Source organism: Lissotriton vulgaris, chromosome 8 (genome assembly GCF_964263255.1).
Source record: "Lissotriton vulgaris chromosome 8, aLisVul1.2, whole genome shotgun sequence".
Taxonomy (NCBI): Eukaryota; Metazoa; Chordata; class Amphibia; order Caudata; family Salamandridae; genus Lissotriton; species Lissotriton vulgaris.
In genome coordinates this window covers 1,337,966,345-1,337,992,581 of record NC_141696.1, presented here as the reverse complement: position 1 = coordinate 1,337,992,581, position 26,237 = coordinate 1,337,966,345, and the positions used below count along the sequence as shown (strand labels likewise).

General features: G+C 48.1%; 1 protein-coding gene across 1 annotated transcript in view; it reads right to left on the bottom strand.

Annotated features, from left to right (window-relative positions):
* Positions 1-26,237, bottom strand: part of PGR (progesterone receptor) — a 760,964-nt gene that overhangs the window by 141,965 nt on the left and 592,762 nt on the right. The gene's annotated exons all lie outside the window — the stretch shown is intronic.

Sequence of the window (26,237 nt, the reverse complement as noted above, 5' to 3'; positions counted from 1 at the left end):
AATGGATCTGTTTGTTCCTCTAAGGAAGAACCCAAAGGAACAGGCTGCCACCCTCCAGATCAGAGACAAAAAAACTGATATGTGGAGTTCCACAGGGATAGACCCTTAGCCCTACCCTTTCCAACATATACTTAGCACTGCTCACCAATATCATCCGATCATAAGTTATCACCATCATCTCCTGCGCCAATGATACCTAACTAATTTTCTCCCTGACAGGCAAGAGACCCACCTCCAGAACCAACTTCACCAACTGCATGTCCCTGATAGGAGACTGGAGGGAAACCAACTGCCTGAAGCACAACTCCGACAATACAAAAGTACTGGGCTTCGGCAATAAGACCTACCCAAGGGACTCCACCTATTGGCCATCAGAGCTAGGACCTAAACCCACACCAGAAATCCAGGGATTATCCTAGAAAACAAGTTCAACATGACGGCTCGAGGCAACGCAGTGTGCACCTCCTGCCTCCATATCCTACACATGCTGTGAAAGATCTTCAAATTGTTGCCTTAAAACACCAAAAGGACCGTCCGTCACACAAGCACTCACCACTTGCAAGCTGGACTAAGGCAACACTTTCTATGATGGAATCTCCAAACAAATCCTACACAAAATCTAGAACACAGCCGCAAGACTCATGACCTCCCATGCCGCACCACATCATACAGCACCTTAGGAAGCTTCACTGGCTCACCATTCACAGGCGCAGCCAGTTCAAACTTCTCACACGCACACACATGCAAAGCCCTCCACAACACAGGACCAGAATACCTGACAAGCCTTAAACACTTTTACCAACACATGAGACACCTACATTCTTCCTCAATTTTACTCATACACAATCCCCTGCATTCGCAAAAGCAAAACTGGAGGTCGCTCATTCTCCTACAGTGCACCCAAGACATGGAACAAGCTCCCTCATTCCATCAGAGCCTACTTCTGACTTCTAGAGTTTGCAAGAAGCATAAGACCTAGCTTTTCGTATAAGCACTTTGGGGACCATACACCTGCCCAAGCATCTGGATATAATCTCAGTGGATTAGTGTACTATACACATCTTGTAAATTCTGGGCACTTGCCATTGAAGCCGTTAGAGAGAGATGGAATCACCTTTTTTCAAAGACACTCCTTTAATGTGAAAGGATACAGTGCATCCCAAGCCCACTTGGGCCCATATATGCTTTAATTAATTATACATACTCAGTCATGGCTTCGTTTTAGAAAACAAGAGCTTTGTCCCAGTTGGGATGTTTGATTTATGAGGCCTGAACTGTTTATTGCATAGGTAGATTTATGCACATGTATGCATGCTCTAATTACACAGATTATTTCTATGGTTTATGTACTTGTACAGAAGCAATATTTGAACTTTAAGATATTTGTTCTTTGACATGTACATTTCTTATTTTAACTGTACCACCCTGCAATAATGTGTTTATGGCTGCAATATGTAAATTTACAATGTGTGTGCACTAGGAACATCCATTGCTTTGACAGCCGCCATGCAAATTGTACTGTATGTTATGCAATTAGGTTCTGCGATGTAAGGTGATTGGATAACTGACATTTTGTAGGTACGAAGGTACTGGTTAGACCATATATCACTTACTGCAGAGCCCAATCTATGGAGGACAATCTGGTAAACTCCAGTCCATAAACCAGACGATCTGAAAATTGGTTAATAGGTGCAAATGGGTTCTATAAATGTCCAAGATGCAAGTTGTGCAAAAAAAGTAAAAATACTAAGGAATATGATTCCTCATTTGTCCAAGAACCAATACCTATTAAAGGCAGATATAGTAGTATGAGTGATTTTGCCATCGATGTGTTAACTTGCACTTGTCATAAAATATAAAGAGGTAGCATCGTTCTACAAAGCATATAAACACATACGTGCCATAAAAAACAAAGATTTAACATATCCAGTAGCCAGTCACTGTGCCGATGCTTATCAAAGTGAAGTTACCCAAATATCCTACTTTGTGATTGACACTATACCAAACTCTTTTTGAGGGGGAGATAGAGTCAAAGCCATATGTCGTTTGAAATGCATGTACATCCTCGACCTAGATTCCAAACATCCTACTGGATTAAACATCAAAGAGGATTTACACAACTTTTTGTAAATAAAAACAATACATCAAACTAGTCAGAACGTTATGCATTTAAAACATTTTAGGATTAGTAGAAACATCAGCATGGGAATCGTTTTTGTTTGCTGTATACATCTGCTTTCTTTTGTTGATATGCTCTGGAGAGTTATATTTTATGACTTTACATTTTTATTGCCTCGACTGATGTTTAGAGTAACAAATATCTGTGGAGTCATGCATGAGAAATTCTTTGAGGAGCACAAGCGTCAAACAGAAAATGAAAAAATGGAGGCTGATTAGCATATAACATATAACGCAGCTGTTAAAAAGGTGAGCATAAAGTAATACAATATGCTGTGTAGTAATAAGACAAAACTTAGCATATGTAATCAATGTTGAATTAGACACAGTATATGCAGGCAAATGTGTGTTGAAGGTATAATGCAGATAAACAATGATATAATGTTAAAATACATTGACATACACGGTTCGCAATGCAATAAAAGTTATATAATTCAAAAATTCAAAAAAGAAAAGAAGAGAAATTACTGTATGTTTTTATTTTTATGTTTACCAATTGTATATAGCTTCCAAACATGGCACCACCACATTAGTATAATCAAGGCCGCGGCTGCTGCCGAAATGGGTTACAGTGACTTAAACAACTGCCAATAAAGGCTGAAGCATACTTGGTGGTCTGTGTCTATTTCTGAACCTGCGTACTAAAGGAATTGACGTGGTGGAGTTATATATATATTGTTTATTTTGCACTATGGTGTACTAAATAAACACTCTTTAAAAATTACCTTCTGTTGTGCCGTAGACTCTCTCGTCGTGTGGGGTAGTGGAGAAATCTTGTACATATATATTTGTAGAAGGCAGAACGCCGAAAGGCGTAGGTCTTGATTGTACTTAGAAGGACCATGACATGTGAAAAAAATTGATGCCAAAAATAAAGAAGAGAAACTAACCTGAAGAGTGAACCAGTGTTTGTTTTATCGTGCCGCCAGAGTGGATATTGTTGCGAAGAAACATCAATGAATTAATATATATATATATATATATATACATATATATATATATATATATATATATATATATATATATATATATACATATATATATATATATATATATATATATATTTATATATATATTTATATATATATATATATTTCACCATCCTGACAGTCTACACAAAACAGGCACCGACTCCGATATTCTTTGTGGCACAGGTAGCTTTTCATTCCAATAGCAAGTTCAGAGGCGTTTCGGTGGTACAACCGCCTTAGTCACTGCAGTCCAAACTTTGCTGTATTGCTTCAACGTAAATACATGTAAATTCTCCCTTAGTTCCTTAGTTGCGCTAGCAACCAAAAGTCAGCCATAGACATAAAGAAGTGATGTATGGCTGTACTCAATGACATTACAGTTTCAGAATTTTTCAAAAGAAAACAAGTTACATAAAAATGCAAATTATAATTTCTACCATTGAGTTAAGCGATGGCACTCAAAAAATTTATATAAATAAAAACGAAACAAATGTTTATCCCAATAGGTGTGTTTTCAAATGAAAGTAGCTAGTGTACTAAGCACTAGTTCCCATCATGTTCTGCTCTCACTGTCTTATTCTGGAGACCCCTTCTACTTCCAATAACAATAATATTGACGACCAAACATTGCGCCATGTCCCGAAAAAATAACATGTGAGGGGAACTAGTGCCGAAAATAAAAAGGCCTTTATTCGAGATGGCGCATTCCCTTTTAAGTGTAGACATACTATTGTCCACGTGACATTTGGCTGGAAATATATACAAGCCCTGTCCCGAAACTTAACATATAAGCGGGGTACTTATGTCCCTGTTTTCATTTGCTTAGCCCTATATTAGAAATGATATGACATGTGCCTGTTTGTGCAACGGTCTGCTCACAGCAACTAAGTGTGCTACCTGAGAGGGGGAGATGCTATTGTTGTCCTATCTTTGACTGGGTTACATAGGGAGAGGGATTGTCTATTTGGGGGGGTCTGTGAAATGTGCTAGGAGAGTGTACTGCATGATGAGAAATGATGCCCATGTGGGCGTAATGAATTTTGAACATAAGTATATAAAAAATATGTAGAGTATACGGTGGTCAAAATGCCTAGTGGATAGCATGGTGTTAAAGGATGGGAAAAACAAAAATACAATCGGAGAAAACAAAATTACATACAAAAATTAAAAAGAAGAAGAACTGGAATGCTAAGAGGACTGGTTTAATTCTTTAGAGGAGACTTTGTTATAGTCTTTTATAAATAGACATTAAGGGCTTTGTCGGATTTCATCCCATGTGGGATCTTAGAGTTGACAGAATAATGTATCTCAACTCCAGCCTTCTCAGGGACAATTGCCTTTCCCCTCCCCTTGGATTTTTTGGTACATTGTCTATGACAAAGTACGTGAGGTCTTGGGCCTTTCCTGCATGAAATGAGTTAATATGCCGAGCTACCGGATAGGCCTGGTCATCATGGGTTATGGCCCTCAAGTGTTGCAGTATGCGTATGTGCACAGGGTGTATGGTACTTCCTATGTAAAGTTTATTACAGGTACATTGCAGTATGTAAACTGCAAAGTCAGTTTTGCAATTGAAACTTCCGCGAATAATGTACGGTGTTTGTCTGAATGGCATTTTCACTGATTTTGTATTCACGCCATGCTTACAAGCTTTGCACCTACTACATTTGGCAAATCCTTTCGGTGTTTGTAACCAATTAAGTGGTTTTGCTACAGCTGGTGCATTTTGCACCAGCTGTTGGCACATGGATTATGCTCTTCGGAAACTGATTGAGGGTACTTTGGGACAGGTAGGGCCTAATACCGGGTCATTCCGAACTGAATTCCAGTGTTTGTAGAGTATTTGCCTGAGTCTGGTATGGTATGCATGGAACCCAGTGATAAGTCTCGGTGTATCAGTTGCCTCTGTTTTTTTCTCTTTTTCTGTTGTCATTTTTAAAAAGTAGGTCTTTTCTCGTTCATTTTTCGCTTCTACTCTTAGCTTTGGTCAGAGTTTCAGACTTGTATCCTCTTTTTTCTAATCTATAAAACAACTCTTTTGTGGATTTGTCTAGTCCCTCCTCTGTGCTGCAGTTGCGCCTCATCCTGAGGCATTCTGCATATGGTATTCCTTCTTTGACACTGCGGGTGAAAACTGCCCGGATGCAGAATTGCATTCCCTGCAGTGAGTTTTCTGTATGTTCTGGACTGTAGGTGATTATGCTCAATATACAGCTCTATGTCTTAGAACTGTATGGTGGTCTTACTGGTGTGGCTGGTAAATGATAAATTAAGACTATTGTTGTTTAGTTTCTTACAAAACATTTCTGCACTTTCCACAGTTCCCTGCCATAACATGAAAATATTATCAATGTAACGGACATACAGTGCTACATTTTCTTTCAAAACACTCGCCTGCTCTACCATGAGAACTTGCTCCTCCCACCAGCCCATATGCAAATTAGCATAGCTGGGGGCGAAGCAAGTACCTATGGCAGTCCCCTTCAGTTGTTTGTAGAACAGTTTGCCAAAAATAAAGACATTGTTGTCCAGGCACCATTCTGCCATTTGAAGTAACGTCATTGAATGTTCATGTTGGTCAGCTTGTCTCTTTCCTAGAAAGTGTTTAAGGGCATTCAGCCCATCCACGTGTCTAATGCTCATGTATAAAGCATTGACATCCAGTATCATAAGAACATAATGTTCTCGCCAGTTCAAGTCATAGATTTTGGTGAGGAAATCCCTGGTGTCCTTCAGGTGGGATGGTAGTTCACAGACTAGAGGTGGCCAAAAAAGTCAATAAAGCGAGAGGTGCTTTCAAACAATCCACTGATTGCTGAAATTATCCGTCTCCCTGGTGGGTTAGTGGGTGATTTGTGGATTTTAGGGATCAGGTACAATTGGGGGGTCACCGGACAGTCTGTTTTCAGGTATACTAGCTCTGTTCTGAAAATCAGACCATTTCTCCTCCATTCGTAGAGTGTCTTACGATATTTTTCTTTGATGCCTACTAAGCAGGTTGGGGCTATGTGACTGGAGCATTCTCTATCCCCAAGTTGTGTCTGGGCTTCCGCATTGTAGTCTTTCAGGGGGCAGAGTACAACGTTTCCCCCTTTGTTGGACCATCTAACAACAATATACTGATGTTCCTTGATTTTGTTTATGGTATTGTTGTAGGTGGTTCTATTTGCATTGTGTGTCTTAGAAAATTCTTTACTGCTTTTAATTGCCAGATTTTTCAAATCCCTAATGACATTTTCCTCAAAGATGTCTATGCCATCCTTGGGCATTAATGGGGTAAACGTAGACTTCGGTTTAAATGGAGAGCGTGTTGTGCTTCCCACGTTTAATTTTGTATTATTGGCTGCTCCCTCATGATGCTCGGATGCAGAATTGCATTCCCTGCAGTGAGTTTTCTGTATGTTCTGGACTGTAGGTGATTATGCTCAATATACAGCTCTATGTCTTAGAACTGTATGGTGGTCTTACTGGTGTGGCTGGTAAATGATAAATTAAGACTATTGTTGTTTAGTTTCTTACAAAACATTTCTGCACTTTCCACAGTTCCCTGCCATAACATGAAAATATTATCAATGTAACGGACATACAGTGCTACATTTTCTTTCAAAACACTCGCCTGCTCTACCATGAGAACTTGCTCCTCCCACCAGCCCATATGCAAATTAGCATAGCTGGGGGCGAAGCAAGTACCTATGGCAGTCCCCTTCAGTTGTTTGTAGAACAGTTTGCCAAAAATAAAGACATTGTTGTCCAGGCACCATTCTGCCATTTGAAGTAACGTCATTGAATGTTCATGTTGGTCAGCTTGTCTCTTTCCTAGAAAGTGTTTAAGGGCATTCAGCCCATCCACGTGTCTAATGCTCATGTATAAAGCATTGACATCCAGTATCATAAGAACATAATGTTCTCGCCAGTTCAAGTCATAGATTTTGGTGAGGAAATCCCTGGTGTCCTTCAGGTGGGATGGTAGTTCACAGACTAGAGGTGGCCAAAAAAGTCAATAAAGCGAGAGGTGCTTTCAAACAATCCACTGATTGCTGAAATTATCCGTCTCCCTGGTGGGTTAGTGGGTGATTTGTGGATTTTAGGGATCAGGTACAATTGGGGGGTCACCGGACAGTCTGTTTTCAGGTATACTAGCTCTGTTCTGAAAATCAGACCATTTCTCCTCCATTCGTAGAGTGTCTTACGATATTTTTCTTTGATGCCTACTAAGCAGGTTGAGGCTATGTGACTGGAGCATTCTCTATCCCCAAGTTGTGTCTGGGCTTCCGCATTGTAGTCTTTCAGGGGGCAGAGTACAACGTTTCCCCCTTTGTTGGACCATCTAACAACAATATACTGATGTTCCTTGATTTTGTTTATGGTATTGTTGTAGGTGGTTCTATTTGCATTGTGTGTCTTAGCAAATTCTTTACTGCTTTTAATTGCCAGATTTTTCAAATCCCTAATGACATTTTCCTCAAAGATGTCTATGCCATCCTTGGGCATTAATGGGGTAAACGTAGACTTCGGTTTAAATGGAGAGCGTGTTGTGCTTCCCACGTTTAATTTTGTATTATTGGCTGCTCCCTCATGATGCTCTTTGCCCTCTTGTTGCATTTGTATCAGGTCATTCAGTAGTCTTTCATCTCATCCGGTCAGCTCCACAAAGCGTTCCTCATATGTAGTGTAATTCATTTCCTTTTTATTATTCAGGTGAAGAAATATTTTTTGATTTTCAGTCTTCGCACAAATCGAAACAAGTCTATTCGTGCTTGTGCATATTCAAAATTAGTCTTTTCACAAAATGAGAGACTCAGGGCAAGTGTCTGTTTTTCTATGTCTATAGATATATATATATATACTGTACAAAACAAAAGTCCACCAGGCGCAGCACCTCGCGTCCCGGGTGCACTCCTACGTGGTGGTGAATCGCTTCACATAGCCAAAAACGATTCACCCATTCGTGAATAAACTTGGAGGCACTCAGGGAAGTTTAAAGGTGAAAGTTTATTCGGCAGACAGCAAAAAAAATAAAATGACAGACGCGTTTCGTCAAACAACGCCTTCTTCAATGTCATTTACCATAACAAACAAAATCGTATTTATGCATACCGTAAAAGGAAACATAGTGGTGCCCAATAAAAAGTGAAGAGATCTAACCAAGTGGGATATAAGCATTTGTATCTGTGTTGGCCATCTTGGAATGCATAGTTAAATAGACAATGCATGTAGATTTTGCCACCTGTTCCGCAGTGGTCATATTGCGGGGACTTGTTTTACATTAACACATAATCAAATTGAAAACTATGTATATATGCAAATTGTGCAATAAAAGAAACTTGATTACGGAAACGGCCTACATAGACCCAAGTAAAAACGGTCAAAGAATGTGCACATGGATGCCATCTATTATAGCACAGTGTGTACAGGGAAAACGATAAAGCCCATAATGGGCGCACATTTATCCTGTCAAAATTCAACAGCGTGAACGGCATTCAAATGATAATGTCTGTGTGATAAAGCCCCAGAGAGCATATTTCATTCAGTCTAAATAAGTGATGCACAATATTTACAGTGAATTAGGATTATATGGAAAAATCGCAAATTCTGAAAACGTAAAACACACAATTAAGTTCTTAGCGAGGGGCAACAAGATACTCATGTCCTACCCTATATGTACCAACATTTCTTCCTCGTTGTTGAGGCCCTGTAGTGTTTTGGTGGACAGCTTAAGAATGTATCGGAATTCCAGACATCTGAGTGCATTCACACTGTCCCCTCATTTCTCCTTTTTGTCAATCTGGTCAATACAAAAGAATTTTAGCAAATCACGGTTACTTTTGTGCTTTTGCTCAAAGTGACGTTCAACTGGGTAGGTCTGGTCTTTCTTAGCATATGCTGTAGGATTCTTTTCTTGGCGGGATGGATAGCCGCCAATGTACCTTTTCGAACGAGGACATAAAAGCAGTAGATAGTAAAATCAGAATTGCAGTTCAACAGTTTGTTTATCTTTTTAAATGTTTTGGAACCACGTCTTTCTACTTCATTATCTGTGTTTTTTTTAGGTCAAGCCTAGTGCAGTGAGCATGAGCTGCTCTGCTCAACTTTATGTAAGGGCTTTTGAAATCTTAGCACACGCTCGCACGCACTTGTCCGTGTGCTTTTCTTTTTTAACAAAGACAGCACACAATTGGGCAAAGGCGGGCACCTGTCCCACCTTTGCTCTGCCGCAACCCGCACAGGCCACATCTGTTTTCTATTATCGTGCCCAGACACGGGCGCGATAATTGAAAACAGATCGCACACTGTGGCGCGCGCACCATTCACGTGCTTGTTTTTTTTAACTGTTACACCCTTCATCAATTTACAAATATTCACTGTGACTTGACATGTTTTTTTAATTGTCTCAAATTGAGACCGTAAAGCAGGGCATAAATGATTTCTGAATATGTTTTCGGGGAGGGTGAGGCAGAGAGAGGCGGGGGCACAATATCTAAATGATCTGTCATCACTATGAAGCTCTGTCAGGCATCTCTTTCACCCCTGTAGCAGTCCCATTATACACACTGAGATCTGGGCCCCATTTGTGTGACAATGCGGCTCTTTCGCTCCCTGTCGCAATTAAGCTCCGCCTCCCTTTCAAATCCGCTGTTTTGTTTAATTGCATTTGTAATTTTTTTAGAGTGCAGGCTCCTGGTAGAAATTAAAATGAACATTTAGTCCCCAATCTTCTCACTGGGGTTCACGAGCTGCATTACGATACGCACACTCGTACATTGTGTTGTATCGGCGGACCGAAGTTCAGTGCAAACTACACAATGTCCTGGGGATGAGGGCTGGGACGGAAAACCACAGGATATTGAATATATTAAATCTATGTCTGCTGCACTACCACTGTGTGCACGCAGGTGTCTGCTGCACTGACCACATGCCGTGTGTGAACAAGCAGATGCCTGCCACACTAGTATGCCCCTGCATATGTACTTTCAATAACAGACCACTGTGTGCAGGCATGTGTCTTTTCCATTAGCATGTTACTTTGTGTAGTCACATCAGCATGTTACAGGACACCTTTCATAACCCATCTTCGCACACTTGTGCAGGCAGGTGTCTGCTTCCCCTAGCTTCCACTGCGCAGGCAGGTGTCTACATCGCTAGCCGGCCTCTGTACGCAGGCAAGTGCCTCTGACCCCACCATGTGCCAAGTGCCAGCAGCTATCTAACGAGCACAGCCCTCGTGAAACCAGCAGGCGTCTCCCCTTGGGTCTGCACTGAGTAAACAAGTGCCAACTCCCCTCTGGGTCAGCGTTAGGAAAGCGGTGTCTGCCTCCCTAACGTGCACCCCTTGGGGCGCCAATCATGTACACACTCTCTGAAACCCGCTACAGCCAGAGGAGGCTAGCCCATCCTCTCAGCCGTGCCCTGTAGCACCACTAACTGCCCCTAGTGCCGCTTCTAAGTGCACTTACCTGTATACTCACAATGTGTGCACTTTATGCAAACATAAGCCTGCTCTCACGGCGCCCTCTTCTTGTGCCGTCACATGCCTGCTGCTCCCTCAAATTTCATGCTCTGTGAAAGTGCTGCCTGGTGCCTGCATCCCTGTGCCCCGCACCTGTGCAAGCAGGAGCCCTCGCCCACCCTGTGCCAGCAGCCTCCTACCACCCCAGCAGGTGACTGGAGCCCCTGTGCACTGTCCACCGTGCCCCCACCCCATGAGCAGTCCAGCATGTTTTTCTTTACGGTGAGTGGGTACCAGGTACACTGGATGTACTTCCGTGTGACCCCCTCAGTGTGAAGGCAGGTGGGTGTTGCACTGCTGCTCAGCTCGTGTAGAGGAGAGAACCTGCCCCCGACCACCAGTGTGCACTTTGTTGTATCCAACACTAGTGCCTGCACTGCCAGTACCCCCTTCAAGTGTGCCTGACTCTCCAGTGTTCAGTCCATGAGCAGTCAGGTGTTTGCACCTTGTTCACCCCTTCCAGTGCAGGCAGGTTCCTCCCCCTCCTCCCTAAAGCCCCATTGAAGTCCAGTCAAGTGTCTAGTCTTCGCGGTCTGGTCTTACTCCTGTGGAGGCAGATACCCCATTACCCCCTCATAGTCTCCTCCATGTGCAAGCAGGTGCATAGCCAATAGGTCTCGCTATTGGGACCTTGTAAGTATTTAGTTATGCTGCACAATATCCTTGGTGCAACAGCATCAACTGTTACATGGCTAAAACACTTATAAGGTCCCAGTGGCGAGACCTAATGGCTATGCTAATGCTTGTTGCTAAATTTGCAGGCCTTACAGCTGAGGCATGGAAAGAAACCCTTGCTTCTGTTAATGCTGGGAGTGATGGATGAAAAATGACTGTGGACTAAATGATATTTGATGGATGTACTGCGCATATAGGTAATACGAGGGTATGATGGTAACACTTGTTTCATCACGCTATCAGTTTGCACTATATGCCAGTTCTTTCTGTGAATTTGAGGAACCCTCTGGAATTTTCCATCAAATCCTGTTATCATTCTTAAGGGTCCTGGTTTCGTAACAATTTTTGTTTTCTCTGCTAGCAGTGTCTGTCTGTCTGTCTGTCGCTTCAGTTTTGCAGACAGCTTCTCTCAGAATGCTCTCAGTATAGCCTCTAGCCTTAAACCTCTGCAGAGTTTTGTTTTTGGCTCTGACAAATTCATCATTGGTGGTGCAATTCCGCTTGACACGCAAAAGTTCACCAAACGGTATGTTTTTTAAGAGAGGTCTGTGTTGGCTGCCAGCATGTAATACAGCGTTGCCCGCGGTGGGCTTGCGATAGAGTCTAGTAAGTAGTTTTCTGCCCTCTGTGTAAACTTCTAGGTCTAGGTAAAAAACACTCTCTGTGCTGATGGTGGCTGTGAAGACGAAATTAAGGTCATTGTTGTTCAGGGCTGCTATATATTTAATGGCTTCCCACTGGGACCCTCTCCAAACGATAAATACATTTTCACTGTATCTCGCCCATAGGGCAACCTTTTCATACTTTACAGAAACCCACATTCACTGGATGATGTCATCTGTGATGTCATTTGAGATGTCATCAATGATGTCATCAGTGATGCCACTGAGCATGTCATGAGTGATGTAATCTGTAATGTCATCAGCAGTGCATTGCGGGGGCGCAAGTTATAATTAGGTCTACTACCTATAACAGCCAAATTTCTATGGGTTTGTATGAGTGAAATCTCCAACTAACTATAACGTCCCTGAAACCTATGTTTTTTTCAGTGAATTTCTAAGATTTTTTAAATGCTAATTTTAACTATAAAGTCCCTGAAACCTATGGCTTTTTCAGTGAATTCAATGTTTGTTCAAATGAAAATTTCTAACTATGCCTACAAAGGTAGCACATGTGAAGAAAGAGGAAAAAAAGAACAGAAAGAAGCAAGAAAAATGCAGAAAGAGGCAACAGAAGTCCAGAAAGATGAAGAAAAGTGCAGGAAGAAGAAGAGATGTGCAGAAAGAACCAACAGAGGAGCAGAAAGTCCTCCTGTGCCCCCAACTTTTTGCTAATGGGTACTGGTGGTAACTGACTCTGACTAACCAGGCCTAGAGCCAGTGCTATGCTAAAGGAAACTTAGAATACAGTTGAAACACCGAGATACACTTGGGAACACTATGCGTTGGGGTACTCTGTTCTACTGATTCACAAGATGGCTGCCAACACTTCCTGGTTTGGATTGTTGGCAGCCAATCACAGTGAAGCTCGTGCCCGTTAGGGTTCGCGAACCCACTGCTGTCCTAGACATCAAAACTTTTTCCTTTTAAAATTCCTCAGGAACTGCAGAACGGATTTACACCATTTAATAAAAAGGTCTCTTTCTTACCTTTTTGCCAAATTTGGTGTAATTCCGCTGTAGCTGTGTCTAAAGTTTCCTATGGAAAATTACATGGGTAAAACACATTTTGGGACCCCCCTTTTTTCTCAAACCCTGCTTGTCGAATCACCCCGAAACCTCCAATACAGGAGCTGACCGGAGTGGGCCACTAGTTTTAAAAATTTCGCGAAGATTCGTCAACGGGCGCCAAAGATATTGAGAAAACAAAAAACACTTTTCCTATGGAAACTAGGTCCTAATATCTATATATATATATATATATTGTCGCTCCAGGTTGTCCACCTCTTGAGTAGCACGCGAGCAGCAGCTTTATTTATGTGTAGGTGAGGACGGGGATCCACTTGTAGATGCCGCTCCGTAATGGATCTGCCCGACGCGTTTCGAAGCTCCATCTGCTTCTCTTCAGGGGCTCTAACGGAAGCGGTGTGTGCACCCGCTACACTTCTCCAATTTCATATAACTCACCCGCCGATGGGAGGCTCCAATGAGGCTTCTGGGAAGTGTAGTGCGGAAAGCACACAATCAAGTCCTGTATGAACTCCACAAGTGGGCCCGTCCTCGATCCCATGTACGGCTGCTGCTTCACTGCCGTGACCCCCACGTTAACGGGGTGGTGCATACTCCGCGGCTGGACTGCCGCGTATAAATTGTCGCTCCAGGTTGTCCACCTCTTGAGTAGCACGCGAGCAGCAGCTTTATTTATGTGTAGGTGAGGACGGGGATCCACTTGTAGACGCCGCTCCGTAATGGATCTGCCCGACGCGTTTCGAAGCTCCATCTGCTTCTCTTCAGGGGCTTTAACGGAAGCGGTGTGTGCACCCGCTACACTTCTCCAATTTCATATAACTCACCCGCCGATGGGAGGCTCCAATGAGGCTTCTGGGAAGTGTAGTGCGGAAAGCACACAATCAAGTCCTGTATGAACTCCACAAGTGGGCCCGTCCTCGATCCCATGTACGGCTGCTGCTTCACTGCCGTGACCCCCACGTTAACGGGGTGGTGCATACTCCGCGGCTGGACTGCCGCGTATAAATTGTCGCTCCAGGTTGTCCACCTCTTGAGTAGCACGCGAGCAGCAGCTTTATTTATGTGTAGGTGAGGACGGGGATCCACTTGTAGACGCCGCTCCGTAATGGATCTGCCCGACGCGTTTCGAAGCTCCATCTGCTTCTCTTCAGGGGCTTTAACGGAAGCGGTGTGTGCACCCGCTACACTTCTCCAATTTCATATAACTCACCCGCCGATGGGAGGCTCCAATGAGGCTTCTGGGAAGTGTAGTGCGGAAAGCACACAATCAAGTCCTGTATGAACTCCACAAGTGGGCCCGTCCTCGATCCCATGTACGGCTGCTGCTTCACTGCCGTGACCCCCACGTTAACGGGGTGGTGCATACTCCGCGGCTGGACTGCCGCGTATAAATTGTCGCTCCAGGTTGTCCACCTCTTGAGTAGCACGCGAGCAGCAGCTTTATTTATGTGTAGGTGAGGACGGGGATCCACTTGTAGACGCCGCTCCGTAATGGATCTGCCCGACGCGTTTCGAAGCTCCATCTGCTTCTCTTCAGGGGCTTTAACGGAAGCGGTGTGTGCACCCGCTACACTTCTCCAATTTCATATAACTCACCCGCCGATGGGAGGCTCCAATGAGGCTTCTGGGAAGTGTAGTGCGGAAAGCACACAATCAAGTCCTGTATGAACTCCACAAGTGGGCCCGTCCTCGATCCCATGTACGGCTGCTGCTTCACTGCCGTGACCCCCACGTTAACGGGGTGGTGCATACTCCGCGGCTGGACTGCCGCGTATAAATTGTCGCTCCAGGTTGTCCACCTCTTGAGTAGCACGCGAGCAGCAGCTTTATTTATGTGTAGGTGAGGACGGGGATCCACTTGTAGACGCCGCTCCGTAATGGATCTGCCCGACGCGTTTCGAAGCTCCATCTGCTTCTCTTCAGGGGCTTTAACGGAAGCGGTGTGTGCACCCGCTACACTTCTCCAATTTCATATAACTCACCCGCCGATGGGAGGCTCCAATGAGGCTTCTGGGAAGTGTAGTGCGGAAAGCACACAATCAAGTCCTGTATGAACTCCACAAGTGGGCCCGTCCTCGATCCCATGTACGGCTGCTGCTTCACTGCCGTGACCCCCACGTTAACGGGGTGGTGCATACTCCGCGGCTGGACTGCCGCGTATAAATTGTCGCTCCAGGTTGTCCACCTCTTGAGTAGCACGCGAGCAGCAGCTTTATTTATGTGTAGGTGAGGACGGGGATCCACTTGTAGACGCCGCTCCGTAATGGATCTGCCCGACGCGTTTCGAAGCTCCATCTGCTTCTCTTCAGGGGCTTTAACGGAAGCGGTGTGTGCACCCGCTACACTTCTCCAATTTCATATAACTCACCCGCCGATGGGAGGCTCCAATGAGGCTTCTGGGAAGTGTAGTGCGGAAAGCACACAATCAAGTCCTGTATGAACTCCACAAGTGGGCCCGTCCTCGATCCCATGTACGGCTGCTGCTTCACTGCCGTGACCCCCACGTTAACGGGGTGGTGCATACTCCGCGGCTGGACTGCCGCGTATAAATTGTCGCTCCAGGTTGTCCACCTCTTGAGTAGCACGCGAGCAGCAGCTTTATTTATGTGTAGGTGAGGACGGGGATCCACTTGTAGACGCCGCTCCGTAATGGATCTGCCCGACGCGTTTCGAAGCTCCATCTGCTTCTCTTCAGGGGCTTTAACGGAAGCGGTGTGTGCACCCGCTACACTTCTCCAATTTCATATAACTCACCCGCCGATGGGAGGCTCCAATGAGGCTTCTGGGAAGTGTAGTGCGGAAAGCACACAATCAAGTCCTGTATGAACTCCACAAGTGGGCCCGTCCTCGATCCCATGTACGGCTGCTGCTTCACTGCCGTGACCCCCACGTTAACGGGGTGGTGCATACTCCGCGGCTGGACTGCCGCGTATAAATTGTCGCTCCAGGTTGTCCACCTCTTGAGTAGCACGCGAGCAGCAGCTTTATTTATGTGTAGGTGAGGACGGGGATCCACTTGTAGACGCCGCTCCGTAATGGATCTGCCCGACGCGTTTCGAAGCTCCATCTGCTTCTCTTCAGGGGCTTTAACGGAAGCGGTGTGTGCACCCGCTACACTTCTCCAATTTCATATAACTCACCCGCCGATGGGAGGCTCCAATGAGGCTTCTGGGAAGTGTAGTGCGGAAAGCACACAATCAAGTCCTGTATGAACTCCACAAGTGGGCCCGTCCTCGATCCCATGTACGGCTGCTGCTTCACTGCCGTGACCCCCACGTTAACGGGGTGGTGCATACTCCGCGGCTGGACTGCCGCGTATAAATTGTCGCTCCAGGTTGTCCACCTCTTGAGTAGCACGCGAGCAGCAGCTTTATTTATGTGTAGGTGAGGACGGGGATCCACTTGTAGACGCCGCTCCGTAATGGATCTGCCCGACGCGTTTCGAAGCTCCATCTGCTTCTCTTCAGGGGCTTTAACGGAAGCGGTGTGTGCACCCGCTACACTTCTCCAATTTCATATAACTCACCCGCCGATGGGAGGCTCCAATGAGGCTTCTGGGAAGTGTAGTGCGGAAAGCACACAATCAAGTCCTGTATGAACTCCACAAGTGGGCCCGTCCTCGATCCCATGTACGGCTGCTGCTTCACTGCCGTGACCCCCACGTTAACGGGGTGGTGCATACTCCGCGGCTGGACTGCCGCGTATAAATTGTCGCTCCAGGTTGTCCACCTCTTGAGTAGCACGCGAGCAGCAGCTTTATTTATGTGTAGGTGAGGACGGGGATCCACTTGTAGACGCCGCTCCGTAATGGATCTGCCCGACGCGTTTCGAAGCTCCATCTGCTTCTCTTCAGGGGCTTTAACGGAAGCGGTGTGTGCACCCGCTACACTTCTCCAATTTCATATAACTCACCCGCCGATGGGAGGCTCCAATGAGGCTTCTGGGAAGTGTAGTGCGGAAAGCACACAATCAAGTCCTGTATGAACTCCACAAGTGGGCCCGTCCTCGATCCCATGTACGGCTGCTGCTTCACTGCCGTGACCCCCACGTTAACGGGGTGGTGCATACTCCGCGGCTGGACTGCCGCGTATAAATTGTCGCTCCAGGTTGTCCACCTCTTGAGTAGCACGCGAGCAGCAGCTTTATTTATGTGTAGGTGAGGACGGGGATCCACTTGTAGACGCCGCTCCGTAATGGATCTGCCCGACGCGTTTCGAAGCTCCATCTGCTTCTCTTCAGGGGCTTTAACGGAAGCGGTGTGTGCACCCGCTACACTTCTCCAATTTCATATAACTCACCCGCCGATGGGAGGCTCCAATGAGGCTTCTGGGAAGTGTAGTGCGGAAAGCACACAATCAAGTCCTGTATGAACTCCACAAGTGGGCCCGTCCTCGATCCCATGTACGGCTGCTGCTTCACTGCCGTGACCCCCACGTTAACGGGGTGGTGCATACTCCGCGGCTGGACTGCCGCGTATAAATTGTCGCTCCAGGTTGTCCACCTCTTGAGTAGCACGCGAGCAGCAGCTTTATTTATGTGTAGGTGAGGACGGGGATCCACTTGTAGTGCTCGCGTGCTACTCAATGGTGGACAACCTTGGAGCGAGAATCTATATGCGGCAGTCCAGCCGCAGAGTATGCACCACCCCGTTAACGTGGGGGTCACGGCAGTGAAGTAGCAGCCGTACATGGGATCGAGGACGGGCCCACTTGTGGAGTCCATCCAGGACTTGATTGTGTGCTTTCCGCACTACACTTCCCAGAAGTCTCATTGGAGCCTCCCATCGGCGGGTGAGTTATACGTATTTGAAGAAGTGTAGCGGGTGCGCACACCGCTTCCGTTAAAGCCCCTGAAGAGAAGCAGATGGAGCTTCGAAACGCGTCGGGCAGATCCATTACGGAGCGGCGTCTACAAGCGGATCCCCGTCCTCACCTACACATAAATAAAGCTGCTGCTCGCGTGCTACTCAATGGTGGACAACCTTGGAGCGAGAATCTATATGCGGCAGTCCAGCCGCAGAGTATGCACCACCCCGTTAACGTGGGGGTCACGGCAGTGAAGTAGCAGCCGTACATGGGATCGAGGACGGGCCCACTTGTGGAGTCCATCCAGGACTTGATTGTGTGCTTTCCGCACTACACTTCCCAGAAGTCTCATTGGAGCCTCCCATCGGCGGGTGAGTTATACGTATTTGAAGAAGTGTAGCGGGTGCGCACACCGCTTCCGTTAAAGCCCCTGAAGAGAAGCAGATGGAGCTTCGAAACGCGTCGGGCAGATCCATTACGGAGCGGCGTCTACAAGCGGATCCCCGTCCTCACCTACACATAAATAAAGCTGCTGCTCGCGTGCTACTCAATGGTGGACAACCTTGGAGCGAGAATCTATATGCGGCAGTCCAGCCGCAGAGTATGCACCACCCCGTTAACGTGGGGGTCACGGCAGTGAAGTAGCAGCCGTACATGGGATCGAGGACGGGCCCACTTGTGGAGTCCATCCAGGACTTGATTGTGTGCTTTCCGCACTACACTTCCCAGAAGTCTCATTGGAGCCTCCCATCGGCGGGTGAGTTATACGTATTTGAAGAAGTGTAGCGGGTGCGCACACCGCTTCCGTTAAAGCCCCTGAAGAGAAGCAGATGGAGCTTCGAAACGCGTCGGGCAGATCCATTACGGAGCGGCGTCTACAAGCGGATCCCCGTCCTCACCTACACATAAATAAAGCTGCTGCTCGCGTGCTACTCAATGGTGGACAACCTTGGAGCGAGAATCTATATGCGGCAGTCCAGCCGCAGAGTATGCACCACCCCGTTAACGTGGGGGTCACGGCAGTGAAGTAGCAGCCGTACATGGGATCGAGGACGGGCCCACTTGTGGAGTCCATCCAGGACTTGATTGTGTGCTTTCCGCACTACACTTCCCAGAAGTCTCATTGGAGCCTCCCATCGGCGGGTGAGTTATACGTATTTGAAGAAGTGTAGCGGGTGCGCACACCGCTTCCGTTAAAGCCCCTGAAGAGAAGCAGATGGAGCTTCGAAACGCGTCGGGCAGATCCATTACGGAGCGGCGTCTACAAGCGGATCCCCGTCCTCACCTACACATAAATAAAGCTGCTGCTCGCGTGCTACTCAATGGTGGACAACCTTGGAGCGAGAATCTATATGCGGCAGTCCAGCCGCAGAGTATGCACCACCCCGTTAACGTGGGGGTCACGGCAGTGAAGTAGCAGCCGTACATGGGATCGAGGACGGGCCCACTTGTGGAGTCCATCCAGGACTTGATTGTGTGCTTTCCGCACTACACTTCCCAGAAGTCTCATTGGAGCCTCCCATCGGCGGGTGAGTTATACGTATTTGAAGAAGTGTAGCGGGTGCGCACACCGCTTCCGTTAAAGCCCCTGAAGAGAAGCAGATGGAGCTTCGAAACGCGTCGGGCAGATCCATTACGGAGCGGCGTCTACAAGCGGATCCCCGTCCTCACCTACACATAAATAAAGCTGCTGCTCGCGTGCTACTCAATGGTGGACAACCTTGGAGCGAGAATCTATATGCGGCAGTCCAGCCGCAGAGTATGCACCACCCCGTTAACGTGGGGGTCACGGCAGTGAAGTAGCAGCCGTACATGGGATCGAGGACGGGCCCACTTGTGGAGTCCATCCAGGACTTGATTGTGTGCTTTCCGCACTACACTTCCCAGAAGTCTCATTGGAGCCTCCCATCGGCGGGTGAGTTATACGTATTTGAAGAAGTGTAGCGGGTGCGCACACCGCTTCCGTTAAAGCCCCTGAAGAGAAGCAGATGGAGCTTCGAAACGCGTCGGGCAGATCCATTACGGAGCGGCGTCTACAAGCGGATCCCCGTCCTCACCTACACATAAATAAAGCTGCTGCTCGCGTGCTACTCAATGGTGGACAACCTTGGAGCGAGAATCTATATGCGGCAGTCCAGCCGCAGAGTATGCACCACCCCGTTAACGTGGGGGTCACGGCAGTGAAGTAGCAGCCGTACATGGGATCGAGGACGGGCCCACTTGTGGAGTCCATCCAGGACTTGATTGTGTGCTTTCCGCACTACACTTCCCAGAAGTCTCATTGGAGCCTCCCATCGGCGGGTGAGTTATACGTATTTGAAGAAGTGTAGCGGGTGCGCACACCGCTTCCGTTAAAGCCCCTGAAGAGAAGCAGATGGAGCTTCGAAACGCGTCGGGCAGATCCATTACGGAGCGGCGTCTACAAGCGGATCCCCGTCCTCACCTACACATAAATAAAGCTGCTGCTCGCGTGCTACTCAATGGTGGACAACCTTGGAGCGAGAATCTATATGCGGCAGTCCAGCCGCAGAGTATGCACCACCCCGTTAACGTGGGGGTCACGGCAGTGAAGTAGCAGCCGTACATGGGATCGAGGACGGGCCCACTTGTGGAGTCCATCCAGGACTTGATTGTGTGCTTTCCGCACTACACTTCCCAGAAGTCTCATTGGAGCCTCCCATCGGCGGGTGAGTTATACGTATTTGAAGAAGTGTAGCGGGTGCGCACACCGCTTCCGTTAAAGCCCCTGAAGAGAAGCAGATGGAGCTTCGAAACGCGTCGGGCAGATCCATTACGGAGCGGCGTCTACAAGCGGATCCCCGTCCTCACCTACACATAAATAAAGCTGCTGCTCGCGTGCTACTCAATGGTGGACAACCTTGGAGCGAGAATCTATATGCGGCAGTCCAGCCGCAGAGTATGCACCACCCCGTTAACGTGGGGGTCACGGCAGTGAAGTAGCAGCCGTACATGGGATCGAGGACGGGCCCACTTGTGGAGTCCATCCAGGACTTGATTGTGTGCTTTCCGCACTACACTTCCCAGAAGTCTCATTGGAGCCTCCCATCGGCGGGTGAGTTATACGTATTTGAAGAAGTGTAGCGGGTGCGCACACCGCTTCCGTTAAAGCCCCTGAAGAGAAGCAGATGGAGCTTCGAAACGCGTCGGGCAGATCCATTACGGAGCGGCGTCTACAAGCGGATCCCCGTCCTCACCTACACATAAATAAAGCTGCTGCTCGCGTGCTACTCAATGGTGGACAACCTTGGAGCGAGAATCTATATGCGGCAGTCCAGCCGCAGAGTATGCACCACCCCGTTAACGTGGGGGTCACGGCAGTGAAGTAGCAGCCGTACATGGGATCGAGGACGGGCCCACTTGTGGAGTCCATCCAGGACTTGATTGTGTGCTTTCCGCACTACACTTCCCAGAAGTCTCATTGGAGCCTCCCATCGGCGGGTGAGTTATACGTATTTGAAGAAGTGTAGCGGGTGCGCACACCGCTTCCGTTAAAGCCCCTGAAGAGAAGCAGATGGAGCTTCGAAACGCGTCGGGCAGATCCATTACGGAGCGGCGTCTACAAGCGGATCCCCGTCCTCACCTACACATAAATAAAGCTGCTGCTCGCGTGCTACTCAATGGTGGACAACCTTGGAGCGAGAATCTATATGCGGCAGTCCAGCCGCAGAGTATGCACCACCCCGTTAACGTGGGGGTCACGGCAGTGAAGTAGCAGCCGTACATGGGATCGAGGACGGGCCCACTTGTGGAGTCCATCCAGGACTTGATTGTGTGCTTTCCGCACTACACTTCCCAGAAGTCTCATTGGAGCCTCCCATCGGCGGGTGAGTTATACGTATTTGAAGAAGTGTAGCGGGTGCGCACACCGCTTCCGTTAAAGCCCCTGAAGAGAAGCAGATGGAGCTTCGAAACGCGTCGGGCAGATCCATTACGGAGCGGCGTCTACAAGCGGATCCCCGTCCTCACCTACACATAAATAAAGCTGCTGCTCGCGTGCTACTCAATGGTGGACAACCTTGGAGCGAGAATCTATATGCGGCAGTCCAGCCGCAGAGTATGCACCACCCCGTTAACGTGGGGGTCACGGCAGTGAAGTAGCAGCCGTACATGGGATCGAGGACGGGCCCACTTGTGGAGTCCATCCAGGACTTGATTGTGTGCTTTCCGCACTACACTTCCCAGAAGTCTCATTGGAGCCTCCCATCGGCGGGTGAGTTATACGTATTTGAAGAAGTGTAGCGGGTGCGCACACCGCTTCCGTTAAAGCCCCTGAAGAGAAGCAGATGGAGCTTCGAAACGCGTCGGGCAGATCCATTACGGAGCGGCGTCTACAAGCGGATCCCCGTCCTCACCTACACATAAATAAAGCTGCTGCTCGCGTGCTACTCAATGGTGGACAACCTTGGAGCGAGAATCTATATGCGGCAGTCCAGCCGCAGAGTATGCACCACCCCGTTAACGTGGGGGTCACGGCAGTGAAGTAGCAGCCGTACATGGGATCGAGGACGGGCCCACTTGTGGAGTCCATCCAGGACTTGATTGTGTGCTTTCCGCACTACACTTCCCAGAAGTCTCATTGGAGCCTCCCATCGGCGGGTGAGTTATACGTATTTGAAGAAGTGTAGCGGGTGCGCACACCGCTTCCGTTAAAGCCCCTGAAGAGAAGCAGATGGAGCTTCGAAACGCGTCGGGCAGATCCATTACGGAGCGGCGTCTACAAGCGGATCCCCGTCCTCACCTACACATAAATAAAGCTGCTGCTCGCGTGCTACTCAATGGTGGACAACCTTGGAGCGAGAATCTATATGCGGCAGTCCAGCCGCAGAGTATGCACCACCCCGTTAACGTGGGGGTCACGGCAGTGAAGTAGCAGCCGTACATGGGATCGAGGACGGGCCCACTTGTGGAGTCCATCCAGGACTTGATTGTGTGCTTTCCGCACTACACTTCCCAGAAGTCTCATTGGAGCCTCCCATCGGCGGGTGAGTTATACGTATTTGAAGAAGTGTAGCGGGTGCGCACACCGCTTCCGTTAAAGCCCCTGAAGAGAAGCAGATGGAGCTTCGAAACGCGTCGGGCAGATCCATTACGGAGCGGCGTCTACAAGCGGATCCCCGTCCTCACCTACACATAAATAAAGCTGCTGCTCGCGTGCTACTCAATGGTGGACAACCTTGGAGCGAGAATCTATATGCGGCAGTCCAGCCGCAGAGTATGCACCACCCCGTTAACGTGGGGGTCACGGCAGTGAAGTAGCAGCCGTACATGGGATCGAGGACGGGCCCACTTGTGGAGTCCATCCAGGACTTGATTGTGTGCTTTCCGCACTACACTTCCCAGAAGTCTCATTGGAGCCTCCCATCGGCGGGTGAGTTATACGTATTTGAAGAAGTGTAGCGGGTGCGCACACCGCTTCCGTTAAAGCCCCTGAAGAGAAGCAGATGGAGCTTCGAAACGCGTCGGGCAGATCCATTACGGAGCGGCGTCTACAAGCGGATCCCCGTCCTCACCTACACATAAATAAAGCTGCTGCTCGCGTGCTACTCAATGGTGGACAACCTTGGAGCGAGAATCTATATGCGGCAGTCCAGCCGCAGAGTATGCACCACCCCGTTAACGTGGGGGTCACGGCAGTGAAGTAGCAGCCGTACATGGGATCGAGGACGGGCCCACTTGTGGAGTCCATCCAGGACTTGATTGTGTGCTTTCCGCACTACACTTCCCAGAAGTCTCATTGGAGCCTCCCATCGGCGGGTGAGTTATACGTATTTGAAGAAGTGTAGCGGGTGCGCACACCGCTTCCGTTAAAGCCCCTGAAGAGAAGCAGATGGAGCTTCGAAACGCGTCGGGCAGATCCATTACGGAGCGGCGTCTACAAGCGGATCCCCGTCCTCACCTACACATAAATAAAGCTGCTGCTCGCGTGCTACTCAATGGTGGACAACCTTGGAGCGAGAATCTATATGCGGCAGTCCAGCCGCAGAGTATGCACCACCCCGTTAACGTGGGGGTCACGGCAGTGAAGTAGCAGCCGTACATGGGATCGAGGACGGGCCCACTTGTGGAGTCCATCCAGGACTTGATTGTGTGCTTTCCGCACTACACTTCCCAGAAGTCTCATTGGAGCCTCCCATCGGCGGGTGAGTTATACGTATTTGAAGAAGTGTAGCGGGTGCGCACACCGCTTCCGTTAAAGCCCCTGAAGAGAAGCAGATGGAGCTTCGAAACGCGTCGGGCAGATCCATTACGGAGCGGCGTCTACAAGCGGATCCCCGTCCTCACCTACACATAAATAAAGCTGCTGCTCGCGTGCTACTCAATGGTGGACAACCTTGGAGCGAGAATCTATATGCGGCAGTCCAGCCGCAGAGTATGCACCACCCCGTTAACGTGGGGGTCACGGCAGTGAAGTAGCAGCCGTACATGGGATCGAGGACGGGCCCACTTGTGGAGTCCATCCAGGACTTGATTGTGTGCTTTCCGCACTACACTTCCCAGAAGTCTCATTGGAGCCTCCCATCGGCGGGTGAGTTATACGTATTTGAAGAAGTGTAGCGGGTGCGCACACCGCTTCCGTTAAAGCCCCTGAAGAGAAGCAGATGGAGCTTCGAAACGCGTCGGGCAGATCCATTACGGAGCGGCGTCTACAAGCGGATCCCCGTCCTCACCTACACATAAATAAAGCTGCTGCTCGCGTGCTACTCAATGGTGGACAACCTTGGAGCGAGAATCTATATGCGGCAGTCCAGCCGCAGAGTATGCACCACCCCGTTAACGTGGGGGTCACGGCAGTGAAGTAGCAGCCGTACATGGGATCGAGGACGGGCCCACTTGTGGAGTCCATCCAGGACTTGATTGTGTGCTTTCCGCACTACACTTCCCAGAAGTCTCATTGGAGCCTCCCATCGGCGGGTGAGTTATACGTATTTGAAGAAGTGTAGCGGGTGCGCACACCGCTTCCGTTAAAGCCCCTGAAGAGAAGCAGATGGAGCTTCGAAACGCGTCGGGCAGATCCATTACGGAGCGGCGTCTACAAGCGGATCCCCGTCCTCACCTACACATAAATAAAGCTGCTGCTCGCGTGCTACTCAATGGTGGACAACCTTGGAGCGAGAATCTATATGCGGCAGTCCAGCCGCAGAGTATGCACCACCCCGTTAACGTGGGGGTCACGGCAGTGAAGTAGCAGCCGTACATGGGATCGAGGACGGGCCCACTTGTGGAGTCCATCCAGGACTTGATTGTGTGCTTTCCGCACTACACTTCCCAGAAGTCTCATTGGAGCCTCCCATCGGCGGGTGAGTTATACGTATTTGAAGAAGTGTAGCGGGTGCGCACACCGCTTCCGTTAAAGCCCCTGAAGAGAAGCAGATGGAGCTTCGAAACGCGTCGGGCAGATCCATTACGGAGCGGCGTCTACAAGCGGATCCCCGTCCTCACCTACACATAAATAAAGCTGCTGCTCGCGTGCTACTCAATGGTGGACAACCTTGGAGCGAGAATATATATATATATATATATATATATATATATTACCTACTGGTGGTCGCCAGTAGGTAGTTATAGTTTGGACCAAGTTTCCATTGGAAGAATATTTTTTGCTTATAACTTTGGTGAATCTTCATGAAATTTTCCAAACTAATTCTTTGTTCATATCAGCTCCTATGTTGAAATTTTGGGGGTGATTTGTCAAGGGGGGCCGAGAAAACATGTTTTGGCCATGTAAATTCCATAGGAAACTGTAGACAAGGTTACAGGTCAAATGGGTGAACGGAATTACCCCAAATTTTGGCAGGGAGAAAGGTCTTGGTCTAGAAAGACCGTTTCTGTTTATTTGGTGTAAATCCATTCAGTAGTTTTGGAGAAATATCGAAATTTACAGATATCGATATTTGGGAATTCTGCCATCTAATTGGCTGGGGCGTTAGGAGCACGAGCTTGCTGCATTTTGGTTCCAAGCACTGCGAGCATTTGCAACTAGGAAGTGTTAGCCGCCATTTTGTAATTTTGTTGAAATGAGTAAGGGGAAAAAAGGGTGAAAAGAGTAGGAAAGAGGAGGATAGGAGCACTGTAACCTCTGTGGGGGAGTGCAAAGAGAAGTAGTCACTCCTACCGGTCTGAAAGTGCAGTGTTACTCAGAGTGAAATGGTCATGAGATGCTGCTGCACTCGGGTATGAAACCGAGAGCCTAAACCGTGAGCTCATTGCTGTAAAGTGATGTGCTCTGGTCTTTGTAGCATACGTGTTCAAGTAGTGTTAGTAGGCGCTTATACAACACAGGGAGTGGGAAGCAAACTACTGACTGCTAGCGTGCGTTTATACTATACCGGAAGTGAAGTACTCACGCCTACAGGTGTGAAGACTCTGGATCAAACCGAGCTGATTGCTGTAAA